We start from the raw sequence: 17,462 nt of genomic DNA, 5'->3' as shown, positions 1-17,462 counted from the left end.
CACTTCCAAAAAGAAGGTCGGAACAAGAGGAACAGGATCCTACGCCTGAACAAGATCCAAGTAACCGGCTGTGGCATCAGTTAGAGTTAGATGGAGTGGGCCCGACGGAAGAAGCAGAACAGCAATTGAAGCGTTTGGTGCGGCAGTTCAACTGGGTGTTCGCACAGCATGAGGAAGACTACGGGTGCACCACTACCATCGAGCACGAAATCCATACCGGAATCACCCCACCGATCCAGGAACGCTATCACAATATTCCACCGTCTTTACATCGAGAGGTAAAAGATCTATTGCAGAAGATGTTAGAAGGTCAAGTGATTCGAGAGAGCCAAAATCCGTGAGCGGCTCCAATCGTCCTGGTGCACAAAAAAGATGGTTCTCTCCGATTCTGCGGGGATTATCGGAAGCTGAACGTATGTACCCATCGAGATGCCTATCCCCTACCCCGGGTGGAGGAGTCGTTAACCGCGATGCAAGAAGCGATACTACACGATGTTTGACTTAGCCAGTGGGCACTGGCAGGTGCCCATGAAAGAAGAAGACAAGTCGAAAACTGCATTCATCACCCCCTCTGGGCTGTTTGAACTTAACCGAATGCTGTTTGGGCTCACCAACGCCCCCAATACATTTCAGCGGTTGATGGAGCATTGCATAGGAGACTTGAACTACTAGTCGGTGCTGATCTACTTGGATGACATTGTAATTTTCTCCAAGACCTTCACTGGACACCTTGAGCACCTACACATCGTGCTAGAACGTCTGGGCCAATATGGTTTCAAGCTGAAACCTAGCAAGTGTAAATTGGCCCGACAGCAGATCAAGTACCTCGGTCATCTGGTGAATGTGAAGGGAATCGCCCCGGACCCTGGCAAGGTGAAGGCAGTGCAACAATGGCCCCTACCCGAAACCATGACAGAAGTAAGGGCTTATCTGGGATTAGTCGGATATTTCCGCAGGTATATCCGAGATTTCGCCAAGATCGCGGGCCCATTGAATCAGCTTCTGTGTGGACAACCCACCAAGAAGAAAGGAGGTCACAGTCAGAGGGTCAACAAACAGTAGCGAGAACCTCAACAACTGGCGTTCGAAGAATTAAAAAAACAGACTAGTGACTGCTCCCATCCTAGCTTTTGCTGATTTCAATCGCCCATTTTGGCTATATACCGATGGTAGCTTAAAAGGACTGGGAGCCGTACTAACGCAACAACAAGGAGAAGTAGAACGGGTGATTGCATATGGCAGCAGCAGCCTAGGACCGACGGAGCGGAACCCCACGAACTATAGGTCATTCAGACTTGAGCTTCTAGCTATCGTGTGGGCTGTGATGGAACGCTTTGCAGAATATTTAGTTGGCAGCAAGGTAGACATCTACACCGATAATAACCCCCTTGCCTATCTATAACTATGTATATTACAAATATACGTTTTTATTGAAAGTAATAACACCACATGAAAAAATTAAAAACATTTAAAATAGAATCCACATGCTACAAGAAATCTCCAAGCTGGGGGGGTGGTAACCACCCTGATAAGTGGAAAATAATCCAAAGCCCCGCAATACCACCTAATTCCATAGATATACAGTTCTAATATATGCATACATTTGTTGCATCAAACCAACATATTTACGTGATATATGAGAAGGGGAAAAGGGGACTGAATGCCCCACGTGTATCACCACAATATGGCTTCCTCAGGGGTTATTTTAGTAAAGGCGTGTAATCTTACTTTTATAGTCTATTAATAACATATAATAATTAGTATAATAGTATGCACCTTTTGGTACGCTTACCTCTCTCTGGTGGTCACCATGTGGATCCCTGGTCAGCGTCTGCTCGGGCACACCACGCCGGGGGCCCAAACGGAAACCGATGTGGCCACTATGTAAAGTGGTGTTTGCCCGCTGCAGGTGTGCACGCGCCGCGACGTCCCCATGGAAACATGGTGCGGCTGCCCGCGCATGCACCACCAGCAGCGGCAGTGATAGAAGCCAGATGGTGGCTGCAGGGAGACCACCACGCGCATGCATCGGATGTTTTCGCGCATGCGCCCGGCCGCTGCCTGACCGTGGCCAAGAATAACCCTGATGAAATAGATAAGTGATGAGGGAAATATAACTGAGACGATTGTCTCATGCCTATGGGGAGAAAAAGTACATATTTAAATAGAATGGCCATTTACATAAAACAAAGGGACGTATACCACATTGTCATCCCAAGAATTTCATGAAAGTTATATGCGCACAAAATATATGGAACAATATCCTCAATATTATAAACCCAATGGTTATTCCCCTGCCATATTCCCTCTCCAAAGACTCCGTCGTTCAAATTATGTCCGTCTATTCAAATTCTCTTTGAATAAGTCTCTAGGGACATTCAAACATTGAAGATAGACAAGCATCAACAGGATAATTTGACTAAAGCTGAGAGACTATCCTTGGCTTCCCTGAGTCAGAACGACATGCTCATTATCAAGGAGGCGGATAAGGGAGGTAATATTGTGCTATGGGGTATCGAACAGTATAGCAGGTAGGCAGAACGACAACTGACAAATTTATCCTTTTATCAGACCCTACAGATATCTTTAAGAAGAAATTGAACTCACTCATAAATGCAGCCCATCGATATGGGATCATTAAAGACAACGAAAGTAAGTACGTTAAAATCGATAAACCTACCATACCTACCTTTTATTTAGTCCCCAAGGTACACAAGTCCCTGGTAAACACCCCGGGCAGGCCGATTGTGGCTGGAGTAGGTAGTCTCTGTGAAAAGGCTTGTATATATATTGATATTTTCTTACAACCAATGGTGTTACAATTGACTTCGTATAGAAGGGATTCCATGCATCTAATAGAACAGCTTAAAAATGTAGAAGTACCAATTGGCGCCCTATTAATTTCTTTGGATGTGGAATCCCTGTACACCAACATTCAACACCACTGGGGCCTATGGGCACTGACATACCACCTTAATCGACAGACAGCCTCGGATAGAGAACATGATTCCTTTCTTTTTGATCTTCTGGAATTCATTTTGGGTCATAATTATTTTGTGTTTGATAGAATTTTTTACAGACAAATATCCGGCACAGCGATGGGTGCACACTGTCCCCCTCCTATGCAAACCTTTTTCTAGGTTGGTGGGAGGAGATGTACGTGTACCCATCGACACAATTTCAACAACATGTCATCAAATGGTACAGATACATAGATGACATTCCCATTTTTTGGGCAGGTACAGAGGAAGAGTGCAGACTTTACATAGAAGAACTCAATAGAAACCTCATGGAACATACATCTAACAACGAAAGTGTCAAAAGAAATGGTCGAATTCCTTGACTTAAAGATTATGATACATGAATCACAAGTCCGGACCACCCTGTATCGTAAAAAAACATCTACTAACAGCCTATTACACTACAAAAGCTTCCATCCACCTCCCCTAAAAAATGGAATACCAATGGGGTAATTTCTGAGAATCAGAAGAAATTGCAATGAAGAGCAAGATTATAAAGACCACGTGAGAGACTTGAGCAACAGATTTAAGGCTAGAGGATATCCTCATAAGGTTATCTCCCAAGCGATCCAAAAAGTCTCTAATTGTGATAGAGATGAGATCTTTAGACCGAAAAATCGTGTCCAGGATAACAAACTTAGAGTCATCACGACCTATAACAGTCAATTGAAAGATGTAATTAAAGTTTTGGACAAAAACTGGAATGTTCTCTTGTGTGAACCTAAGCTCACTCCGCACTTTTAACGGCTCGAAGGGCTCGTAATCTAAAAGATCGTGTTACACAAAGCCATTTCTCAAGACCAAAGGCACATTTGGGGAGAGGAGTGAAGTTCAAAGGCTCATACGCCTGTGGGGACTGTAACATCTGTCAATTCATCAATCCCACTGAAGTTTTTATAGACCCAGTCGACCAAAGACATTATCAACTTAAGTCTTATATTAACTGTTGGACTAAAATTGTCATATAAGCACTCACCTGTTTCTGTCCAATGGTCTATATTGGACAAACAAGCCAAGAGCTGCATAAGAGAATCCAACAACATATATCAACCATTAACCTGGTAGACAGAGATTTCAAGCAAAATAAAATCCTAACTTCGGTGGCTTCACACTTCCTGCAGAAACATAAAGGTAAGAACTCTGGCTTAAAAATAACCGGTTTAGAGCATATACAAAGTAATATCCATGGGGGTAATATTACCCCCAAACTCTTACAACATGAATCCAGATGGATTTACAATGTCGGATGCATAACCGCCAGGGGTATGAATGAGGAACTGTTATATACAGGATTCTATAAAGCATAATCCTCAATTTTATTATATATATTTCTTTTTTTTCTTTTTTGTGCAACTTAGTTTCAATTCAGTTTCACATTATTTTTCAAATATTTTAAGACTATTTTATAGCATATTTTTATTTCAATCACACCCATTTAACACACATCATATGAATTAATTTATTTTCCACACCATTTTAGGCTTTGATAGCCCTTATGTATGACACTGCATATACACTTTTGTGTTTGTTTTTGTTGTTGTTTTTGCAAAATACTGTCGCTGTCCTTGGGATGCACTTTTTCCACTTTAATTAAATTATATACTTTTTAACAATTTTAAATCATTTTTGTTTCCCTTAATTTATTCATTTTTTCAGGCAAACATTCATTTGCTTAAGGGACAAGAATACGTCCAACCATGCTGGTATTATGTTCTCTCTGAACATAGAAAGAGTCGTTAGTCAGGACGATGAAGCAATCATCAAAGAAAATGGCATAAGGATGCATTGGCTTCATTCCACATGCATCACTTCATATAATCTGTGCTTAATTATCTTTGTCATAATTGCCATTCCTCTCTTTTATTAGCTTCCCTTCCTCTCCTGGTGGTTGCCATGTAGTGATGGGTAGAAAGTACATTGGGTCTATTTGGAAGTAACTTGTGGTGTATACTTTAAAATTTAATGTATTAGAGTTTCTTAGCGCACTATTGCATGATCTATATTTTATACACTATGTAGGACCATATGCAGGGATATTCTCCTAATATCGCTGTCTATCGTCTCCTCATAATTATGATCATGAATGACGCAACTTCAGTTGTGTCATAATGTATCATCCTTCTGCAGTTGGTACCAACATCTTACCATTGGGTTTATAATATTAAGGATGTTGTTCCATATATTTTGTGTGCATATAACTTTCATGAAATTCTTGGGATGACAATGTGGTACATGTCCCTTTGTTTTATGTAAATGGCCATTCTATTTAAATATGTACTTTTTCCCCCCATAGGCATGAGACAATTGTCTCAGTTATATTTCCCTCATCACTTATCTATTTCATCAGGGTTATTCTTAGCCACGGTCGGGCAGTGGCCGGACGCATGTGCGAAAACATCCGGCGCATGCGCGTGTCGGTCTCCCTGCAGCCATCTGGCTTCTATCATTGCCGCTGCTGGTGGCGCATGCGCGGACAGCCACACCATGTTTCCATGGGGACGTCGCGGCGCGTGCACACCTGCAGCGGGCAAACGCCGCTTTACATTTTTGCCACATCGGCTTCCGTTTTGGGCACCGCGCATACGCCGGGGCCCGCATCACGCACACGTTGTTCGGGCCCCGGCACAAGCGCAGTGTGCCTGAGCAGACTATAAGTAAGATTACACCCCTTTATAAAAATATCCCCATAGGAAGCCACACTGTGGCGATATGCATGGGGCATTCAGTCCCCTTCTCCCCTTCTCATATATCACGTAACTATGTTGGTGTAAAGGACCTGCCAGGCACAGCTTCGGGGTTAACGCCCATAGGTAATCAGACGGCACCAGAGTCTATGTCTCTGAGACTGACTCCAGCTTCCACCACTCAGGCTGGCAGGCTTAGGAGTGGGAGAGCCTATCGCAGCCTGGCCAGACTCAGCTAGCTCCCGCCCTCGGTCTATTTATACCTGCCTTTCCTGTTCCTCCTTTGCTTGTGATTCTTCTCGTGTGGTTTCCTGGCCCAGCTACAGCTTCTGACTATTTGATCCTGCTCCATACTGACCCTGGCTTACTGACTACTCTCCTGCTCTGCGTTTGGTACCTCGTACACTCCTGGTTTGACTCGGCTCGTTCACCTCTCTTGTTGCTCACGGTGTTGCCGTGGGCAACTGCCCCATTTCCCTTAGCTTTGTGTACCCTTGTCTATTTGTCTCGTGCACTTACTGAGCGTAGGGACCGCCGCCTAGTTGTACCCCGTCGCCTAGGGTGCGTCGTTGCAAGTAGGCAGGGACAGAGTGGCGGGTAGATTAGGGCTCACTTGTCCGTTTCCCTACCCCTATCATTACATAATCACAAGCCCATTACCTAGTCTACCCTGGTCCCTGTCTCTACTATGGACCCCCTTGAGACCCTGGCCCAGCAAATGCAGGGTCTCTCCCTACAAGTCCAGGCCCTGGCTCAGAGGGTCAACCAGCCTGACGCTACCATGGTAGTGCCCCTCACCTCACCTCTTGAACCCCACCTCAAGTTGCCTGACTGGTTCTCAGGGGACCGGAGGACTTTTCTCTCCTTTCGGGAGAGTTGTAGGCTCTACTTTCGCTTAAAGCCTCACTCCTCAGGTTCTGAGAGCCAGCGGGTGGGTATAATTATGTCCCGGCTCCAGGAAGGGCCCCAAGAGTGGGCCTTCTCCTTGGCTCCTTACGCCCCTGAACTTTCCTCCGTTGATCGTTTCTTTTCTGCTCTCGGACTCATTTATGACGAGACTGACAGGACTGCCTTTGCCGAGAGTCAGATGGTGACCTTACGTCAGGGTAAGAGACCTGTTGAGGAGTATTGTTCTGACTTTAGGAAGTGGTGCGTAGTTTCTCGGTGGAATGACCCTGCCTTAAGGTGCCAGTTTAGGTTGGGTCTGTCGAACGCCCTGAAGGACCTGCTAGTTAGCTATCCCTCTTCTGACTCCCTAGACCAGGTTATGGCTTTAGCGGTACGACTTGACCGACGTCTCAGGGAACGACAACTTGAACGTTTTTGTGTTTTTCCCTCTGACTCCCCCATGATGCCTCCCGAGGTCCCGTTGCTTCGCTCTTCCACGGAAGACTCGGAGGTACCTATGCAACTCGGAGCCTCCGTGTCCCCCCGACAACGTAGAGAGTTCCGCAGGAAGAATGGTCTCTGCTTCTATTGTGGGGATGACAAGCATCAAGTGAACACCTGGCCTAGGCGTAAGAATAAGCAGCCGGAAAAAACTTCCGCGCCTAAGTGATCATCATGGAGGTCACTTGGGCGCCCAGGTATTTCTCGTAAATATGAAACGTAATAAAATCTTGCTTCCCTTTCAGGTCTCTTTTGGTAGTAGGTCTGCTACCGGCAGTGCCTTCGTGGATTCAGGGTCTTCTGCTAATATCATGTCTGTGGAATTTGCTATGTCTCTAGCTATGCCTTTGATTGATTTGCCTAAACCTGTCCCGGTAGTGGGTATCGACTCCACTCCTCTTGCTAATGGTTATTTTACACAGCATACCCCTGTTTTTGAACTCCTTGTTGGCTCCATGCATTTGGAGCAGTGCTCTGTACTGTTGATGCAGGGATTATCGTCCGATTGCAGGCCTTCCCTGGTTGCAGTTGCATAATCCCACGTTTGACTGGAATACTGGGGAGCTTACCAAATGGGGTAATGAATGCTTGACGTCATGTTTTGCTGTTAATTCCATTTCTCCCCCTGAGGAGGTGAACACGCTACCTGAGTTTGTGCAGGACTTCGCTGATGTTTTCTCTAAGGAGGCCTCCGAAGTGTTACATCCTCATAGAGAATACGATTGCGCTATCGAATTGGTACCAGGAGCTAAGCTCCCTAAGGGTAGGATATTTAATCTTTCTTGTCCCGAACGTGAAGCCATGAGAGAGTATATCCAGGAATGCCTGGCCAAGGGTTACATTCGCCCCTCTACTTCTCCGGTAGGTGCTGGCTTCTTCTTCGTAGGGAAGAAGGATGGTGGTCTTAGGCCATGCATTGACTACCGTAACTTGAATAAGGTCACTGTAAGGAACCAGTATCCCCTTCCTTTGATTCCTGATCTCTTTAATCAGGTTCAGGGGGCCCAATGTTTCTCTAAGTTTGATCTAAGGGGGGCGTATAACCTTATCCGCATCAAAGAGGGGGATGAGTGGAAGACTGCGTTTAACATGCCCGAAGGTCATTTCGAATACCTCGTCATGCCCTTTGTGTTGTGTAATGCTCCTGCGGTCTTCCAGAATTTCTTAAATGAAATTTTAAGGGATTACCTGGGGGTATTTCTTGTAGTGTACCTTGATGACATACTGGTGTTTTCCAAGGACTTGTCCTCCACATTGAGCATGTCAGGAAGGTGCTCCAGGTCCTTCGGGAAAACAAACTGTTTGCGAAAACCGAAAAATGTGTGTTTGGGGTACAGGAGATACCATTTTTGGGTCAAATCCTCACTCCTCATGAATTCCGCATGGACCCCGCCAAGGTCCAGGCTGTGGCGGAATGGGTCCAACCTGCCTCCCTGAAGGTGTTACAGTGTTTCTTGGGGTTCGCTAATTATTACAGGAGATTTATTGCTAACTTCTCGGTCATCGCTAAGCCTCTTACGGACCTCACTCTCAAAGGTGCTGATCTCCTTCACTGGCCTCCTGAGGCTGTCCAGGCTTTTGAGGTCCTTAAGAAGTGCTTTATCTCGGCCCCGGTGCTGGTTCAGCCCAACCAAATGGAGCCATTTATCGTGGAAGTTGACGCATCCGAGGTGGGAGTGGGGGCTGTCTTGTCCCAGGGTACCAGGTCCCTCACCCATCTCCGTCCCTGTGCCTACTTCTCCAGGAAGTTTTCGCCCACTGAGAGTAACTATGATATTGGCAACCGCGAACTCTTAGCCATTAAATGGGCATTTGAAGAGTGGCGCCACTTCCTGGAGGGGGCTAGGCACCAGGTAACGGTCCTTACCGACCACAAGAATCTGGTTTTCCTAGAATCTGCCCGGAGGCTAAACCCGAGACAAGCTCGATGGGCGCTATTTTTTACCAGATTCAACTTTTTGGCTACCTATATGGCTGGGTCTAAAAATATTAAGGCCGATGCACTGTCGCATAGCTTCATGGCCAGTCCCCCTTCGGAGGAAGATCCTGCTTGTATTCTGCCTCCTGGTATAATCATTTCTTCTATTGATTCTGATTTAGTCTCAGAAATTGCGGCTGATCAAGGTTCAGCTCCCGGGAACCTTCCTGAGGACAAGCTGTTTGTTCCCCTGCAATTCCGGCTAAGGGTACTTAGGGAAAATCATGACTCCGCACTATCTGGTCATCCAGGCGTCCTGGGTACCAAACACCTCATTGCCAGAAACTATTGGTGGCCTGGGTTGCCTAAAGACGTTAAGGCCTACGTCGCCGCTTGTGAGGTTTGTGCTAGGTCCAAGACTCCCAGGTCCCGACCAGCAGGCTTACTACGTTCTTTGCCCATTCCCCAGAGACCTTGGACCCATATCTCCATGGATTTTATCACCGATTTGCCTCCATCTCAAGGCAAGTCGGTGGTGTGGGTTGTAGTAGACCGCTTCAGTAAGATGTGCCACTTTGTGCCCCTCAAGAAACTACCCAATGCCAAGACGTTAGCTACCTTGTTTGTCAAACACATCCTGCATCTCCATGGGGTCCCTGTCAATATTGTTTCGGACAGAGGGGTACAATTTGTTTCATTGTTTTGGAGAGCCTTCTGTAAAAAGTTGGAGATTGATCTGTCCTTCTCCTCTGCCTTCCATCCTGAAACTAATGGCCAAACCGAGAGGACTAATCAGTCTCTAGAACAATATTTAAGGTGTTTTATCTCTGACTGTCAATATGATTGGGTCTCATTCATTCCCCTCACCGAATTTTCCCTTAATAACCGGGTCAGTAACTCGTCAGGGGTCTCCCCCTTTTTCTGTAATTTTGTGTTTAATCCACGGTTCTCCTCCGTTTCACCTGGTAGTTCCAACAATCCCGAGGTAGAGGTCGTTCATCGGGAACTGTGCACAGTCTGGCCCAGGTTCAGAAGAACCGAGAGGCGTCCCAGAGCGTACTAAAAACTCAGGCTGATAGAAGATGTTCTGCTAACCCCTTGTTTATGGTCGGGGATCTGGTGTGGTTATCGTCTAGGAACTTGCGCCTTAAGGTCCCGTCCAAGAAATTTGCTGTATAAGGTCATTGAAGTCCTCAATCCTGTCTCCTTCCGACTGGAGTTGCCCCCATCTTTTCGAAAACACTACGTGTTTCATGCCTCCCTCCTTAAACGCTGCTCCCCGTCCTTGGCTCCCTCGAGGAGACCTCCTGTTCCCGTTCTCACCCCTGAGGGGGTGGAATTCGAGGTGGCCAAGATTGTGGACAGCAAGATGGTCCAAGGCTCCCTCCAGTACCTGGTCCATTGGAGAGGATACGGGCCTGAGGAGAGGACTTGGGTACCCGCCCGGGATGTTCACGCTGGGGTATTGGTCAGGAAGTTCCACCTTCGTTTCCCCAATAAACCAGGTCCACTTAGAAAGGGTCCGGTGGCCCCTCATAAAAGGGGGTACTGTAAAGGATCTGCCAGGCACAGCTTCGGGGTTAACGCCCATAGGTAATCAGTCGGCACCTGAGTCTATGTCTCTGAGACTGACTCCAGCTTCCACCACTCCAGGCTTAGGAGTGGGAGAGCCTATCGCAGCCTGGCCAGACTCAGCTAGCTCCCGCCCTCGGTCTATTTATACCTGCTGTAACGACGGGGGTAGGGAAACGAACAAGTGAGCCCTAATCTACCCGCCACTCTGTCCCTGCCTACTTGCAACCACCCGCCCTAGGCGACGGGGTACAACTGGGCGGCGGTCCCTACGCTCAGTAAGTGCACGAGACAAACATACAAGGGAATACAAAGCAAAGGGAAAGGGGCAGTTGCCCACGGCAACACCGTGAGCAACAGAGTGGTGAACGAGCCAAGTCAAACCAGGAGAGAACGAGGTACCAAACGCAGAGCAGAAGAGTAGTCAGTAAGCCAGGGTCAGTATGGAGCAGGATGAAGTAGTTAGGAGCTGTAGCTGGGCCAGGAAACCACACGGAAAGAATCACAAGCAAGGGAGAAACAGGAAAGGCAGGTATAAATAGACAGAGGGCGGGAGCTAGCTCCGTCTGGCCAGGCTGCGATAGGCTCTCCCACTCCTAAGCCTGCCATCCTGAGTGGTGGAAGAAGGAGTCAGTCTCAGAGACGTAGATTCAGGTGTAGACTGATTACCTATGGGAGTTAACCCCGAAGCTGTGCCTGGCAGATCCTTTACACCTGCCTTTCCTGTTCCTCCTTTGCTTGTGATTCTTCTCGTGTGGTTTCCTGGCCCAGCTACAGCTTCTGACTATTTGATCCTGCTACATACTGACCGTGGCTTACTGACTACTCTCCTGCTCTGCGTTTGGTACCTTGTACACTCCTGGTTTGACTCGGCTCGTTCACCTCTCTTGTTGCTCACGGTGTTGCCGTGGGCAACTGCCCCATTTCCCTTAGCTTTGTGTGTCCTTGTCTGTTTGTCTCGTGCACTTACTGAGCGTAGGGACCGCCGCCCAGTTGTACCCCGTCGCCTAGGGCGGGTCGTTGCATGTAGGCAGGGACAGAGTGGCGGGTAGATTAGGGCTCACTTGTCCGTTTCCCTACCCCTATCATTACAGTTGGTTTGATGCAACGTTGGTATGTATATATAAGAACTGCATATCTATGGGATTCGGTGGTATTGCGGGGGCTTTAGATTATTTTCCACTTATCAGGGTAGTTACCCCCCCCCCCCTTGGAGATTTCTTGTAGCATGTGGATGTGTAGCTATTACATATACATACCCAATTGTGTTTTTTATTTGGACTGTGCTTTTCAGGGTATGTGGCGACATTTATGCGGTGCCCACTGGTGATCTAAACAACCCCTGGCCTATCTCAATACCGTAAAATTGGGAGCAATAGGGCAGAGGTGGGTAGCCCGGCTGGCTCGATTCGACTACGTGGTCCACTACAAACCTGGCAAAGATCACACTAATGCGGACGCGCTTTCCCAACAACCCTGTAAAACCTCTAGCGGAGAGGTGGATGAGGAACAGGAGGAGATCGATATTCCCCCACTGAGGGTGGCCCTCGTGGAGTCGAAGATAAGGAGGGTCGCCATAGTGACATAGGCGACTACCATGATGTCTGAGGTGTATGACCAACCCAAATGGGAGAGATGTCAACGGATAGATAAATACATCAAGATGGCTGCAGAATGGGTACTACAAAGAAAAGGACCAAGACCGGTCGTGACATCGCGAGCACGGAACTTGGCCCTACAGCTAGAGCGGCTGGAGCTGAGAGATAAAGTCCTGTATCGCAGAGTGTGGGCTTCGGGAGAGTACCGGGAACTATGGTAGTTGGTGCTGCCAGAAGCAGATGTGAAGTCGGTATGCAAATGGATGATCGAAAAAGGAGGCCACTTTGCAGCGGACAAAACGGTCCAATTGATCCATAATCATTTCTACTCCCCAGAATTAGAGGACGTAACCAGACGTGTATACGAAGAATGCGCGACCTGCGTTGTGCACAAAGCTACGGAACAGTGCCAGGAACCTATGGTCATCAAGACTGGGGAGCCAATGGAATTGCTGTCAGTCTACTTTTTGACCGTCCAAGAAGTCATGTTGGGTCATAAATATGCCCTATTGTGTGTCGACCACTTCTCCAAGTTTGCTGTGGTAATTCCCAACCGGGATCACATGGCAATGACAACAGCCACGGCATTGTGTTAATACGTCCTACGGCCGTATGGGTGTCCAAGACGGTTATTATCCGATCAAGGTCTGAACTTCTAATCAGAACTCATCCGAGAGCTATGTACTCTACATGAGATCAAGAAATCGAGGACGACTCCTTACTGCTCGCAAGGTAACGGGGCCTGTGAGAGATTTAATCGCACACTACTTGGTCTGCTGAGAACTCTCGGAGAGGAGAAACAGGTACGATGGCCCGAGTACGTAGATGACTTAGTGTGGGCTTACAACCACACGATTCACCGCACTACGGGCTACACCCCATATCAGTTGATGTTCGGCCCTCCTAGTCAGTTGCCATTGGCGCTCCTGTGGGAAACCACAGAGCCTCACGTGGACAGATCTCCTGCTGAGTGGGTGCAAGAACATCAGAGGCGGTAAAACATTGCGAAAGGCGGGTTGGAGAAAGTTGGCTCCAATGAGTAACATCCGAACCGAACTAGACGACACACAATCTTTCATCCGGGAGATCGGATACTGTTTCGGAACCGCCGGGCAACAAGTGGGGGTAAGCTGGAACCCCGATGGGGAAAAAAAACATACGTGGTGATCAAACGCATCGATCCTGAACTCCCGGTGTATGAGGTACGACCAGAAGGAGATCAGGGTCGGGGTAAGAATCTACACCGAAACCTGTTATGACACTGCACCTTCCCGATGGCAGAAGCGATTTAATCGCCATGACCAGCAGAATGAAGGCACTCAGTACCGACTAATACAGAAGAAGACTGGCAGCTGGTGATCCCCTCGGACGACACCAATTTTTCTTGGGAGCCACGACCGACGGAACCAGTGGAGCTGCCCATGTCCGTGGAACCACCTGCAACCAAATTGGTTCACGGATTACGCTACCTGCAGAGATGTAGTCGTAACCGGCTACCAGCTTACTTACAGGACTATAAAGTTTAGTGCAGAGGACTGCACTTAAGAACGAGGAGGGAAGTGTAAGGGTGGTCATCACAGCCGGCACTGGAACACTGGGGAGACAGCGCAGGGACCATGTGGACTCACCGGAAGTTCGGCTTCGAGCGGACGCGCGTTGTTGTTGTGGTGACCATGGCAGTTCACCGCCAGGCGCCATTGCGCACACGCTCATGGAAAAAGGAAAGGAAGCCGTGGGAGGGACTGAAAGAGCAGGAGTCGGAAGTGACGCGGGGCGAGGAGGAGGAGAACAAAAAGGGCATGAAGAGGAATGGGTGAAGGAGCGGGAGCTGCTGAAGGAATGGAGATCAGTGTGTGTGGGGTGAGTAGAAAGGAAGTGGCAGCATAGGGGAACAGAGGAGAGGGGGAAAGAGAGACAGAGCAGGAAAAGAAGACCCGTGTAGGACGAGGTTGTCCATATCAGAGGCCGCAGTGAGCACCCAGCCCCCCAACCCAGCAGCTATCAGCACTAGCCGCCCAGCAGCCACCAGCATGAGCTGCCCAGCAGCCATCAGCACGAGCCGCCCAGCAGCCACCAGCATAAGCCGCCCAGCAGCCACCAGCACGAGCCACCCAGCAGCCACCAGCACGAGCCACCCAGCAGCCACCAGCCGCGCAGCAGCCCAACTGTCCAGCGGTGTAGCAGTCCAGCTGTGCAGCAGCCCAGCAGTCCAGCGGTGTAGCAGTCCAGCCGTGCAGTAGCCCAGCAGTCCAGCGGTGTAGCAGTCCAGCCGTGCAGTAGCTCAGCAGTCCAGCGGTGTAGCTGTTCAGCCATGCAGTAGCCCAGCAGTCCAGCGGTGTAGCAGTCCAGCCGTGCAGTAGCCCAGCAGTCCAGCGGTGTAGCAGTCCAGCCATGCAGTAGCCCAGCAGTCCAGCGGTGTAGCAGTCCAGCGGTGTAGCAGTCCAGCGGTGTAGCAGCCCAGCAGTCCAGCCGCCCAGCAGTCCAGCCGTGCAGCAGGTCAGCGGTGTAGCAGTCCAGCTGTGCCGCAGCCCAGCAGTCCAGTCGGACCCTGGACAAGGTCCTAGGAAAGAGAGAGACTGAGTTGAGGAGCACAGGTACTGAACTCGTTTCCCCCTTGAACAAGGACAAGGAAGCATAGATCCCATACTGTAGGCCAGTGCACCAGGGCCTTCGCAATTCGGGGGAGACGAAATAGACATTGAACCGCGCACTGCAACGTCCCAACCTGCCGTTAGTGGTTAGCACATGCCCCTGTTCTGTTCCTGCGCCATCTATGAAGACATTTGTTACCGGAAGTTATATGTTATAACCAAGAAGATATCCTGTTCTGATTGTCTTCAGTAAAAAGCTAAACCAGCAGTGGTTTCGTATCTATTGTCCACTACAACAGCCACCCACCTACAGGCCCCCCTCCCTGGTGGTGTCACACAGGCCCCCCTCCCTGTAGGTAGAGCCTTTTGGGGCCGACGCTCTGGCTGGGGATTCCGCTCCAGGTGGAGCCCCTGATGTCACTGTCCATATACGGACAGTGATGTCAGGGGCAACCCCAAAGCCATAGTCCTGGGCAGAGAGCTACTAGCACTCGGGCCCCCTCATGTCGCGGGCCCCATAGTAGCCGTTATGGCTGCTACCGCGATAGTTACGCCGCCTCCTAGGCAGGGGATCGCTCTAGAAGTAGAATTCAGTCGGCAACACTCTGGCCGGGGATTCCACTCCTGGAGGAGCCATGATGGCAGCGACAGCACCCGGCGGCCGAGTGGTCCCCCCCGAAGGGTAGTGGGTCCCGGCACTTGCCGGCCCTGGCTGTACTGTATTCGTAATAGTAGTTACTGTAATAGTGGTGGATAGTCCATATTGTATGTACAGTTTATATCACAATTCATACATTCCCTCACATTCATCTCCTTCCTCATGGCTCTTTGCCACACTTGTTCTTACTTATTTTTAGAATAATCAAGCTCTTGAACAGTTTGAGATTTAGATCTATAAATGTCTCGCTGTGTAAAAAAAAAAAAAAAAGAAAAAATCTTTTGATTATTAGCATAGTAGTGATTAGTATTTTCTCATAAAATTAATATACTTGGACACATTTTGTGAACAATTTACATACTAAAAATAGACACTAATAGCACATCCTTCCACGCTCTATAAGTATTTTCCTACATTGCTGCAGCCACATGTAGACGAAACCACTCCCACATGCAGTGGCCAGTGGTCGCAAAATTTTGCCAGTAATTCCAGTGTTATTGCCAAAATTGTGCGAACATTAGCCACTTCCGAACCCTAACAGACATTTTTTCCCTCTCTTTTATGTACCAAATAAGAGTTATTCTATTCCCAATGCCTCCTCCTACCCTCCAATGAACTATTTCCACAATTAGCTTAGAACATGTAAACAGGAATATTAGGGTTTCTCAAATCCAATCCTTAGGCCTTCTTCACACGGTGCAGATTTTGCACTTTTTAAGCCAAATCCAGAATTGTATCCAGGAAAGGAAACACTTTAAGGTCTTCCTTTATATATTTCTTCTAGTACGGTTCCATTCCTGGTTCTGGCTTAAAAAAATACATGCAAAATCTACACTGTGTGAACAAGCAGTCCCAAAAGGTCATGTTATGAAACTTTCCCCATAGAGAAAATGCCTGTGACTGATATATCACCTGTGGAATATTGAAAAGGCCCTGTCAGAAAATATGACTGATTTATTAGATACTTGCATTCCCCATAAAATAACAATGTTTTCTTAGCACTCTGCTTTACTCCATTCCTCTATTATTTCTCCTTGAAATATATGACTAAATTGATAAGTGGTCATTACTATTCTCCCTCTTTAATCCCTATTAAGTGGATTGGTAAAACCTAGTTTTCACAATGAAACCTTTATGCCATTGATAGATCACTGCCTGCTTAAAAGGTGATCGTCGTGTTGGATTTTAATCTGAAATTGTATATGTTCGTAGGGCCCTAGCATTTGATAGTACACAGGCCCATTTGTTGTGTTTTGAATGTGAAGTATGTTTGTGCGCTTATAGGTAATGAGAAGGTGTAGTGAGTGCAGCATGATGCCTGGTTTTTCAACTCAGTCCCATTCTATGGAATAGAGCTGAGCTGCTCTGAGATGTAATACTAGGGACAGCGTTACTAGAAGTACGGAGCTATGCCTGGTAAACAATAAGGGGATGCAGCGCTGATATAGCCCTCTGTCTTTTTCACTGTTTTTCCCTGCACAGCTGGTGACCAAGGCCCAGCTGTGCAGGGAAAAACATAGAATGGGCCGCAGCGCTAAATCAGCACTGGGCCCTTCATTCTCAGGATTGTGGACCCCCATCGATTATAAACTGATGCCATATTCTAGCGATATGCCATCGCTTTAGAAGATGGGAATATGCCTTTAAGTGGGTTACAAGTTCCTTGTTGAATGCAATCTGTGGGGAAAACTACAACTCCCAGTAGGTCCTGAAGGTCTACAGCTGTCAGGGCACGCTTGGAGTTATAGTCACCAATGCAGGGGAAGGGAATGACAGTCATTTGTAAATGTATTTGCTTTAATCAGTGAATAAACATTATTTTTAGACCACTGCTATCTGACCCTTGCCTTAAGTCTTAATATTTGTGACTGTCAGCAGTGTGAGCCGATCTTGCCGCCACGCTGTCACTCAGGATGAAGACTGTGGATGGACCTAGAAAATGTTTCCATGCACACTGCTAAAAAAAGGACTGCTAAAATTATACCGTGTGCAATGCTCAAATAACGCCGTAGTGTACAAAACACAATGGGTT

This window comes from Rhinoderma darwinii, chromosome 5 (assembly GCF_050947455.1).
Source record: "Rhinoderma darwinii isolate aRhiDar2 chromosome 5, aRhiDar2.hap1, whole genome shotgun sequence".
In the NCBI taxonomy this organism is placed as follows: domain Eukaryota; kingdom Metazoa; phylum Chordata; class Amphibia; order Anura; family Rhinodermatidae; genus Rhinoderma; species Rhinoderma darwinii.
This window is presented reverse-complemented; position numbering follows the sequence as displayed.